Below are 9,504 nucleotides of genomic sequence, written 5' to 3' on the forward strand. Positions count from 1 at the left end.
GAGAGAGAGAGAGAGAGAGAGAGAGAGAGAGAGAGAGAGAATTTGTCCTCAATCCAAATTCCTAAGTTTTTTTTCCACATTGTTTAAAACATGGGTAGAAGAACAAAGTGATTCATGAGGCCCCTTGGAGAACTCAGCAATGTGTCATGTGGTTCTAAGGCTTTGGGGTTTCTAAGCATGTGAGTAAACTCCCCTCTACAAACTCATCAGTTCCAAGGACCTCCCTTCAGTTCTTCCCCAGTGTAGATACAAGTTCCTACCTCTGCCCCACCCACTCTTCTGTTCTCTAGTATTTGGTCTATTTGAAGGATTTTTTTCTTATTTTATTTATTTATATTTCAAATAATATTCCCTTTCCCAGTTTCCCCTCTGGGAAAAAAAAAAAACCTATTCCCTTCCCCCTCCCCCTGTTTACCAACCCAACCCTTCTCACTTCCTGGCCTTCACAAGACCACAGGCCTCTCTTGATGACCAACAAGGCCATCCTCTGCTACATTTGCAGGTGGAGCCATGAGTCCCACCATGTGTACTCTTTGGTTGTCGGTTTAGTCCCTGGAGCTCTGAGGGTACTAGTTAGTTCATATTGTTGTTCCTCCTAAAGGTGCTGCAAACCCTTCAGCTCCTTGGGTCCTTTCTCTACCTCCCAGACTGGGGACCCTGTGCTCAATCCAATGGATGGCTCTGAGCCTCTACTTTTGTATTAGTTGGGCACTGGCAGAGCCTCTCGGGAGACAACTTTATCAAGTTCCTGTCAGCCAGCACTTGCTGGCACACATGGTAGTGTCTGGGTTTGGTGATTGTATATGGGAGGGATTCCCAGGTGGGACAGTCTCTGGATTGTTCTTCCTTCAGTCTCTGCTCCACACTTTGTCTCTGCAACTCCTTCCATGTATATTTTGTTTCCCCTTCTAGGGAGGAACGAAGTATCCACACTTTGGTCTTCCTACTTCTTGAGTTTCTTGTGATTTGTTGGATTGTATCTTAGGTATTCTGAGCTTCAGGGCTAATATCCACTTATCAGTGAGTGCAAACCATATGTGTTCTTTTGTGATTGGGTTACCTCACTCAGGATGATATTCTTCAGATCATCCATTTTCCTAAGAATTTCATAAATTCATCATTTTTAATAGCTGAGTAGTACTCCATTGTGTAAATGTACCCCATTTTCTGTATCCATTCCTCTTTTGAGGGGCATCTGGGTTGTTCCAACTTCTGGCTATAAAAAATAAGACTGCTATAAACATAGTGGAGCATGTGTCCTTATTACATGTTGGAACATCTTCTGGGTATATGCCTAGGAGTGGTATAGCTGAGTCCTCAGGTAATACTATGTCTGAAAAGATAGCATTTTCAGCAAATGGTGCTGGCTCAACTGGTGGTTAGCATGTAGAAGAATACAAATTGACCCATTCTTATATCCTTTTACAAAGCTCAAGTCCAAGTGGATCAAGGATCTCCACATAAAACCAAATACACTGAACCTAATAGAAAAGAAAGTGGGGAAAAGCCTCAAGCACATGGGCACAGGGGAAAATTTCCTGAACAGAATACCAATAGTTTATGCTTTAAGATCACGAATTGACAAGTGGGTCCTCATAAAATTGTAAAGCTTCTGTAAAGCAAAGGATACTATCAGTAGGACAAAATGGCAACCAACAGATTGGGAAAAGATCTTTACCAATCCTGTATCCAATAGTGGGCTAATATCCAATATATACAAAGAACTCAAGAAGCTAGACTCCAGAGAACCAAATAACCCTATTAAAAATAGGGTATGGAGCTAAACAAAGAGTTCTCAACTGAGGAATCTTGAATGGCTGAGAAGCACCTAAAGAAATTTTCAACATCCTTAGTCATCAGGGAAACGCAAATCAAAACAACCCTGAGATTCCACCTCACACCAGTAAGAATGGCTAAGATCAAAAACTCAGATGACAGTAGATGCTGGTGAGGTTGTGGAGAAAGAAGAACACTCCGTTGCTGGTGGGATTGCAAGCTGGTACTTTGAGGATCTTAACCAGCATGCTGAAACTTGGTTTCCTTTCTTTCTGGTAGGGAACCATCAATTTATGGATTCTATGGCTTGCTCATTCTTGGTTTGTGTTTTAAACTAGCATTTTACTAATTTTTTTTAGGTAAAGGATTTCATTTTAGATAAAATTCCCCTGAATATTGAAGGAGGCATCCTCTAGAATCCCAGCATGTCTGGTATGTAATTTGTAAGTGGCTTACATTGAGTCCACATCTATGAAGCTCACAGATTCAAAACTGTGTGTTATTGCATTCGCATGTATGCATTTCTATACTTGGAATTTAGAATAATGAGAGAGATGAGCATGATGGCACTCAACTGGACTTCTAGCACATAGGAGGCTGAGGATCATAAATTTGAAGGTAGCCTAGATTATAGAGCAAGAGACTATCTCAAAAAAGGTTTGCTTCAGTAAGTATATGTCAATAATAAACTATTGTGAGTACATGGACCAGAAGCAATTGGAGTGTGAAGCTTTTGTCAATTATGTAACAGTCAAGAGAGAAGACAAGCATACGTGGCACAGAGGTATGTTATGTCCTCCATCTTTTCCAACTTACTAAAATGTTGCTATACTTTCTAAAAAAATAGGTGTATGGTACAACTCACAGGCCATATGAAGCTTTGCAAGAAGGAAGAACAAAGTGTGGATGCTTCAATCCTACTTAGAAGGGAGAACAAAATAATCATGAGAGATGGAGGGAGGGACCTGGGAGAGAGAGAGGAGGAGGAGGGAAAAGGAGGCAGTATCAAGTATGAGAAGAGAAAGGAGAAAAGTCTAGAGGGTCAGTAAAATGAATAAAAATATGTCACAGTTAGGGTGGGGGATGGGGGGAACCACTATTAAGTCCCAGACACGAGGGAAGTGAGAGGTTCCCAGGACCCAATGGGGATGACATTAGCTGAAATACCCAACATAGGGAAAATAGAACCTGAAGAGACCACCTCTAGCAGATAGGCATGGTCCCTAGTTGAGGGATGATGCCACCCACCCATCTTGAAAGTTTAACCCAGAATTGTTCCTGTCTAAAGGAAATGGAGGAACAAAAAATGGAGCAGAGACTGAAGGAAAGGACATCCAGAGACTACCTGGATCCCATCTGCAGATACCAAGAAGTGCTCCCAGACAAGAGTCTAGTACGGCTGTCCTCTGAGAGGCTCTGCCAGCATCTGACTAAGACAGATGCACATACAATTAACCATCGGACTGAGCCTGGGGACGCCAATGGAAACGTTAGAGGAAGAACTGAAGGAGCTGAAGGGGATTGCAACCACTTAGGTAGAACACCAATATCAACTAGCTGGACCCCCTAAAGCTACCAGGAACTAAATCACCAACCGAATAGTATGCATGGATGGGCCCATGGCTCCAGCTATATATGTAGTAGAGTATTGCCTTATCTGGCATCAATGGGAGGTGAGGCCCTTGGTCCTGTGGAGCTTGTTGCTGCAGTGTAGGGGGGAGGTATTAAAGGAATAAGGTGGGATTGAGTGTATGGGTAGGGGGAGCACCCTCTTAGAAGCAAAGGGGAGGGAGCATGGGATTGGGGGGGTTGAGGAGGGGAGACTGAGAAGATGGACAACATTTGAAATGTAAATAAAATAACCAATTAATTTTAAAAACTTAGATGTAGATCCTCAATGATCAGGCAACAGACATTCAAACATTTGGTTTACATAAATATAAAGTTTGTTGTTTTGAACTAACTATGCTTTCTCATTAGATAAATTGTTCTATATAGTGACATACTTCCCCATGATTGAGGTAAATATATACTCTCTTGTCACTGATAGGAAGTCACTTAGAATTTTTGTGAGCCTGAGTCTCAGTTGGGCCCCTCAAGATTTCATATGAAGTCATTAACCACATTCTTCTACTGTGGAATTAAACTTAGAATTCTTGGTACAGTATTTTATTATAACACCTTTTTATAGAATAATTGTTTGAAATTACCTGGAAGACAATGAATTTCCTATGCTGGTTTATGTAGAAGGTGGTGATGGTGAAAGATCAGGAAAGCAGAGAAGTGAGAAAATTTGATGTGCATTTTAGAAATGATAGTTATCTCAGCTCCTGAACTGAAGCATAAAACCAGGTCTGGAAAACAGAAGAGAGTACCATGGTAGAGAAGGAATATTTGGTGTAACAAATAATCACTGATGAAATGTTTTGATTATTTACTGACAGGTGCAAGATATAGAAGGATAAATGAAGTGAACAGTGTTTCTTTTTTACCCCATATGACTATTATAATAAAAAACATCATCTAATAAGTTTTCCCTATGAAAGAAAAGAGTGGGATGTTGTGAAAAACAGAATAAAATGAATCTTCACAGAGGATAGAGGTACCTGTAAGAAGGTGACGTTGAAGCAAAGACATGAAGTTTGATAGGTGTCTAGATGTAGTTGAACAATCATCACTTCTGAAATGATGGATGGGGAAATATTTTATTCAAAGGTAACAATTTCTGCAAAAGCTTCATTTTAAAGGGTTTGGTACCCAAGAGAAATAAAAAATGCGTAATGAATCAGAATATGATGAATGCGAGGTGACATCAGCAGACAGCAGTTAATGTTTTGGATAAAGGAAAGATTTTGTTCCTTTGAGAATTACACAAAAAGTGGGGAAATGAGGTGAATTTTGAAGCAAATAATGTATTTTAGTTTCTATTTACTTTATACTAGATTCCCAATTGGACAGGGCCAGTGTAGAAACATCTATAGTGCTGGCAGTTAGCAGCAACATTCAAGGCTGATATAGGCTGCAAGCAATCTGGATGAAGGCTCTATGTTTCTGTTTATAGCAGGAGTGGTTTTGATCTAATTTGTCCAAGATGAGTGCTAAACTAATGTTTCATTATTGTTTAATCATGTTTCAGGTACAACTGGAGAAGTTTTCTGAAGGGATTATAAATTATATTTAATCTGCAGGGATATATTTGTTTGAGTGAGGTCAAGAAGCCAGTAAAGATGTTACATTAACATCAGCAATGCCTTTGACTCTATGAGGTAAACAACACCATCAGGTACCACATGTGACTTGGCTATGTCAGTAGGCTAGAAGGCTCTCCAGGGGTGGATTTTCTGTTTGGGAGGTAACCTTTAGTTTTAACCACGAGTATGTATTAATCTCTGTTATCCTTACACCAATTAATTCTGTATTTTTATTATTCAATTCTTAGAAAAATATATTCATTTTATTGAGGTTGCAAAATACACCTGAAATTTCGTGGATGTGCTTGGCATATTGGAAGCAATTGTGCACTTTTCATATAGCCATTGGGTTATATGACTAGAGTTGAGTGGGGAATGATATGGTTTGGTTAAAATTAAATGTTCTATTCATCTCTAAAGGGTTGTCTGTGTACAGTGTTACCTGGCATAGTATGTTAGCTTTCTATGGCTCTGACAAAAGGTTGCCTGAGGCAAACGACACAACAACAGATTTTATGGCTCATAGATTTACAGAATTTAGTATGTTACAGTTGGCCGTGATATATTTGAGTGTTTGGGGATTCTGAGCATCACAGGAGAAGTATATTGTAGAGTAAAACTGTTTACCTCATAGTGGCCAGGAAGCAAAGAGCTAGAGGAGTGAAGAGCTGAGGAACTAAACCAGATTTCCAAAGCACGCCCTGACAAACCTGCTTCTCCCGGGAAGGACTAGACTTCTACCACCTTTCAGAAGCACCTCCAGTAGGAGACCAAACACAAGCCTTAGGGGGGATGTTCCAGATCTAAACTATAGCAGTTGGTATCCCTTTGAAAACTTTCCTACTATGTCTCAAAAGTCTATTCTTGGTACTCCTTGTACCTTTGTTCTAAGAGATGTCACATATAATGACTTCCTCAACTGGTCTCCAAAAGCCAAGATTTATCTCCCCATTCATGCTCCATTTTTTTTTTTTTTTTGAGAAAATAGTGTCCTTGCAACTCTGGTCATGTGGTACAAATGAAGGCCATACCTCTTCATGTATTTCTGCTTTCTCAGTCATAGTGATGGGTTCAGAGACAATCCCTGAGCTCCTCCCTGAGAGGTCTTGAGTAGGAGTTGCTCTCCCTGTGTGACCTTTTGGCTAAAATGACACTGTCAAATGAAATGTTGGTTAACTTGTACAGAGCAGCACAGACAGGACAGGGAACACCAGGGATGTCCAGCTTCCTCCACTGATTGCATGAGCCACTGCTGAAACCCATGAACACACCTTTTTGTTTTAGCTATTTGAAGTTTGATTCTTCCACTTGCTGTATAATAGAAAACTAGTATTAGAAGTGAGTTTGATGAGGGAGAACAGAACATTTTCTGCATCCACAACATGGCAACAGTAGCCTGCCTTTCTTGGTCTGTGTCTGTGTAGAGCAGAACAGTACCGGCATGCAGCCCCTCAGATTCAGCATAGAGACCTCCCAGGGCTTTCTCAGGGGCAGAACTTCCTGTAATCAGGGCCCTTAGAGAACTTGGGAGGGACTTTGTGATGGGAAAAAGTCACTCTCTTTGAAGCCTTAACAGTATCTATGTAAGGAAAAATACATGGGAACAATAAACTAACTCCCAGAAGATGAGACACTGTCCCTGGACTTTGATTCTTATTTACCAACTTCCATTGAGTAAGGAGTAATTAACTTCTCTGAATATAACTTCTTCATACTTGTCTGCCTCTATCAAAATACAGCAAATACTTCAAGATTGTCTGAAGATATAATCTCCTCAAATCAGGGTATCTTTATTAGGCCCAGTTAACATCATTCTCCATCTCTCTAGGATTTTATACTTCCCTTAACACTGAAGCTTTATGTCCCCCATAATTGTAAGTACACTCATTTTTGTGAAAGTTTGTATAACCTTAGAATCAGGAGACTGGTCAATCTAACTTTAATCTTCCTTGTAGTAATTCTTTACTTGTGTTATTTTGCTAATTCTACCAACTGCTCACAAAGTTTGGACTTAAATAAAGGCATATTTCATCATCTTATGGAACCATAACTACTGTCCTTCCCTTACTTCCTCTAGGGTCCATCACTATCAGGGAGATGGTTTTCCTTTGAACTCCTCAAAGCACAGAAGGTTGGACTTGACTTTTCTTGGACCTGATATTTCTGTTCAGCCTGGACCCCCAGGACATAGAATGATGTTGCTCACATTCAGAGTGAGTCTTCTTTCTTCTGGAGCCACCCTTACAAATGTGCAGAAATCTGTCCTGTAAGTGATTATACTTCTGGCCAAGCCTACAGCCAAGATAAACCATCACACCTTACTTTTTCAAGTTTCTCATGCATGAACTGTATTAGTTTGACAGGGGTGCACACAATGTATATGCACCATGTTAAAAAAAAAATAAAGGTGGAAGATGTGTGCAGTTGAGTTTCTTCTCAAATGTGGCCAGCGGGCTTTAGCAATGTGGGACCCAGTCTTGAGATGAACACAGTCTTCCTTTGTAAGAAAACAGTTAGCTTTGTTTTAGAAAGATCATTTTAGAAAGCTTTTTGGTGAGCTTCCCTCACTGCATACTGAGGTCTGAAATGGAAGGGCTTTGTTATAATCACAAACTCAATTTGGTCTGCATGCAAAAATTTAAAATCCTCCCAGAGATATAGGAGATGAATAATAGAGAAGTCACAGTCACCAGTTAGTGTGATTTTCAATAAACTTCAGTGTGTAAACTGAAGAACTATCTTCAATATCAGTTTGTCCAGCCTTGAATTCAGAGACACTTCATCTACGGTATGACTTTGGAAACAAAATGAAGAGAATTTTTTTTTTTTTTTTTTTTTTTTTTACTGAAAAGATCTAAAGGGGTAATTAGCATTTCATTGCTTAATTAACGTTTCCATCTACACATTGATTTTTACTGTCATTTGGGTTGTAGAGTGTGATTGATTTCCTACCCCCAGCCCCCTTCATAGCCAATCAGGTAATCTTGTCACAAATTTGAATTGTTGAAAGTACTCTGAACATCTTATTTGGCTTGACAAATTAGGCATTAAGTTTGTCAGTTAGCTCTATGCTTATTCTTGGGACATTGTATTGTAATGTGAAACAGATGGAACGATTTTAGACTAAAAAGCAAGTCATTACAGATGTGAGTAAGAGGTCATTGTGAGGTATGTGTGAGATGCTGGATTCAGGAAAGAAAGAACTTGACAGCACTAGAGTCCATTAAGGCCAAGTTCTTTTTTTACAGGGTAAATTCATCCTCCCTGATATGATTCATAAGGCAGGTAGGTATGAGGAAAAGAGACCAGACATCACCTTTTTAGTATTTTGGCCAAGAGGATTTATAAGTTTGTTTCTTTTCTGTTGCTGTGTATTGACATTAAGGGCATGGATATTCTCAGTCAGGAGTCACCAGAAGAATGAAAGCATTCATACCCTTCTAGTTGTTCATGTATTCAAAAGCCATTGCCTTCCATCTGAGTGCACGTGGGTCGTAGGCCACGTCGTTCTCCAGATAACCTGATAGATGGATACAAAGTCAGAGCTTACCATGAGGATACGGAACATTAATAATTGATCCTGAGAAGAACTGGCTCATCTACTGCATTCCCTTTTAGCCTCAAAGGAAAGTCTTCCTCTCTTCTCTTCAAACATATGAATTTTCTGTCATCACAAATACCAGCATGATACTTCTCACTCTGATTGTACTTCAATAGGAAATGTCTCAACTAGATATTAGAGAAAAGGGACTGGGTCCCCTGCTACTTGTGTCCTCGAATCTGATAGCCTTGAACTTAATGCATAATATGCCACTCATTATGGATTGTAAATTATTTTATGAATTATTAATTTAATCATGTGGGTTCATTATTCATGCTTGATGAACATCCAGTCAATTAAAACTATGCATGAAGCTTGCATTTCTTTTTTTAAAACAGAATCAAAGTTTACCTTGATTCATGATCTTTCATTATAGAAGCTTTATGCTCAGAATGCAGTTTCTTTAATTCACTAAATATTTACTGGTCTTCTATTATGAGAAGGGTTATGGGTTACTAAAAGACAAAATAGCATTCAATTATTTAACAAAGTTTCAATTTGACATAGGAATGTAAAATGATCTTTAGTTTAAGTATATACTTCTATCAATTGCTAGTGGCTGCTTGGTATTATAAGAAAGATTGTGAGGTCTGATCCACATTTAGGACAAAATAGTCTAGTGATCAACTAATAATGTCTGCCATTTACTTAGGAAATGAGAATGGCAGTCCAAATGTCATATATTGTAATCCCAGGATAATGGATGCATTCAAACTCTAGAGAATGGAAGATATTTTTGTTTAGGAGAACCATTTAATAGCTTGATCAGATTTGTTTGGTATAGAGTAAGAGCCAAACAAATGAACAAATGACATGAGCTTGTGCATGTGTGTGTGCATGCATACATGGTATGCATTTATGTGTGTTAAAGTTTTTTCTTTGGGGAATATTTATTATACTTATTATAATAATCTATTTATTAATGTGTTAATACCC

The 9,504-nt window shown here is 39.0% G+C and overlaps 1 long non-coding RNA gene across 1 annotated transcript in view; it reads left to right on the forward strand.

Annotated features, from left to right (window-relative positions):
• The window catches only part of LOC116070609, a 10,253-nt gene extending 2,858 nt beyond the window's left edge, over positions 1–7,395 (forward strand). The window contains exons 2-4 of the long non-coding RNA XR_004110473.1: positions 4,913–5,042; positions 6,796–6,841; positions 7,045–7,395. This is a non-coding gene — a long non-coding RNA (uncharacterized LOC116070609). The remainder of the gene's footprint in view (positions 1–4,912; positions 5,043–6,795; positions 6,842–7,044) is intronic.
• The last annotated feature ends 2,109 nt before the right edge of the window (positions 7,396–9,504 follow it).

This window comes from Mastomys coucha, unplaced genomic scaffold (assembly GCF_008632895.1).
Source record: "Mastomys coucha isolate ucsf_1 unplaced genomic scaffold, UCSF_Mcou_1 pScaffold22, whole genome shotgun sequence".
NCBI lineage: Eukaryota > Metazoa > Chordata > Mammalia > Rodentia > Muridae > Mastomys > Mastomys coucha.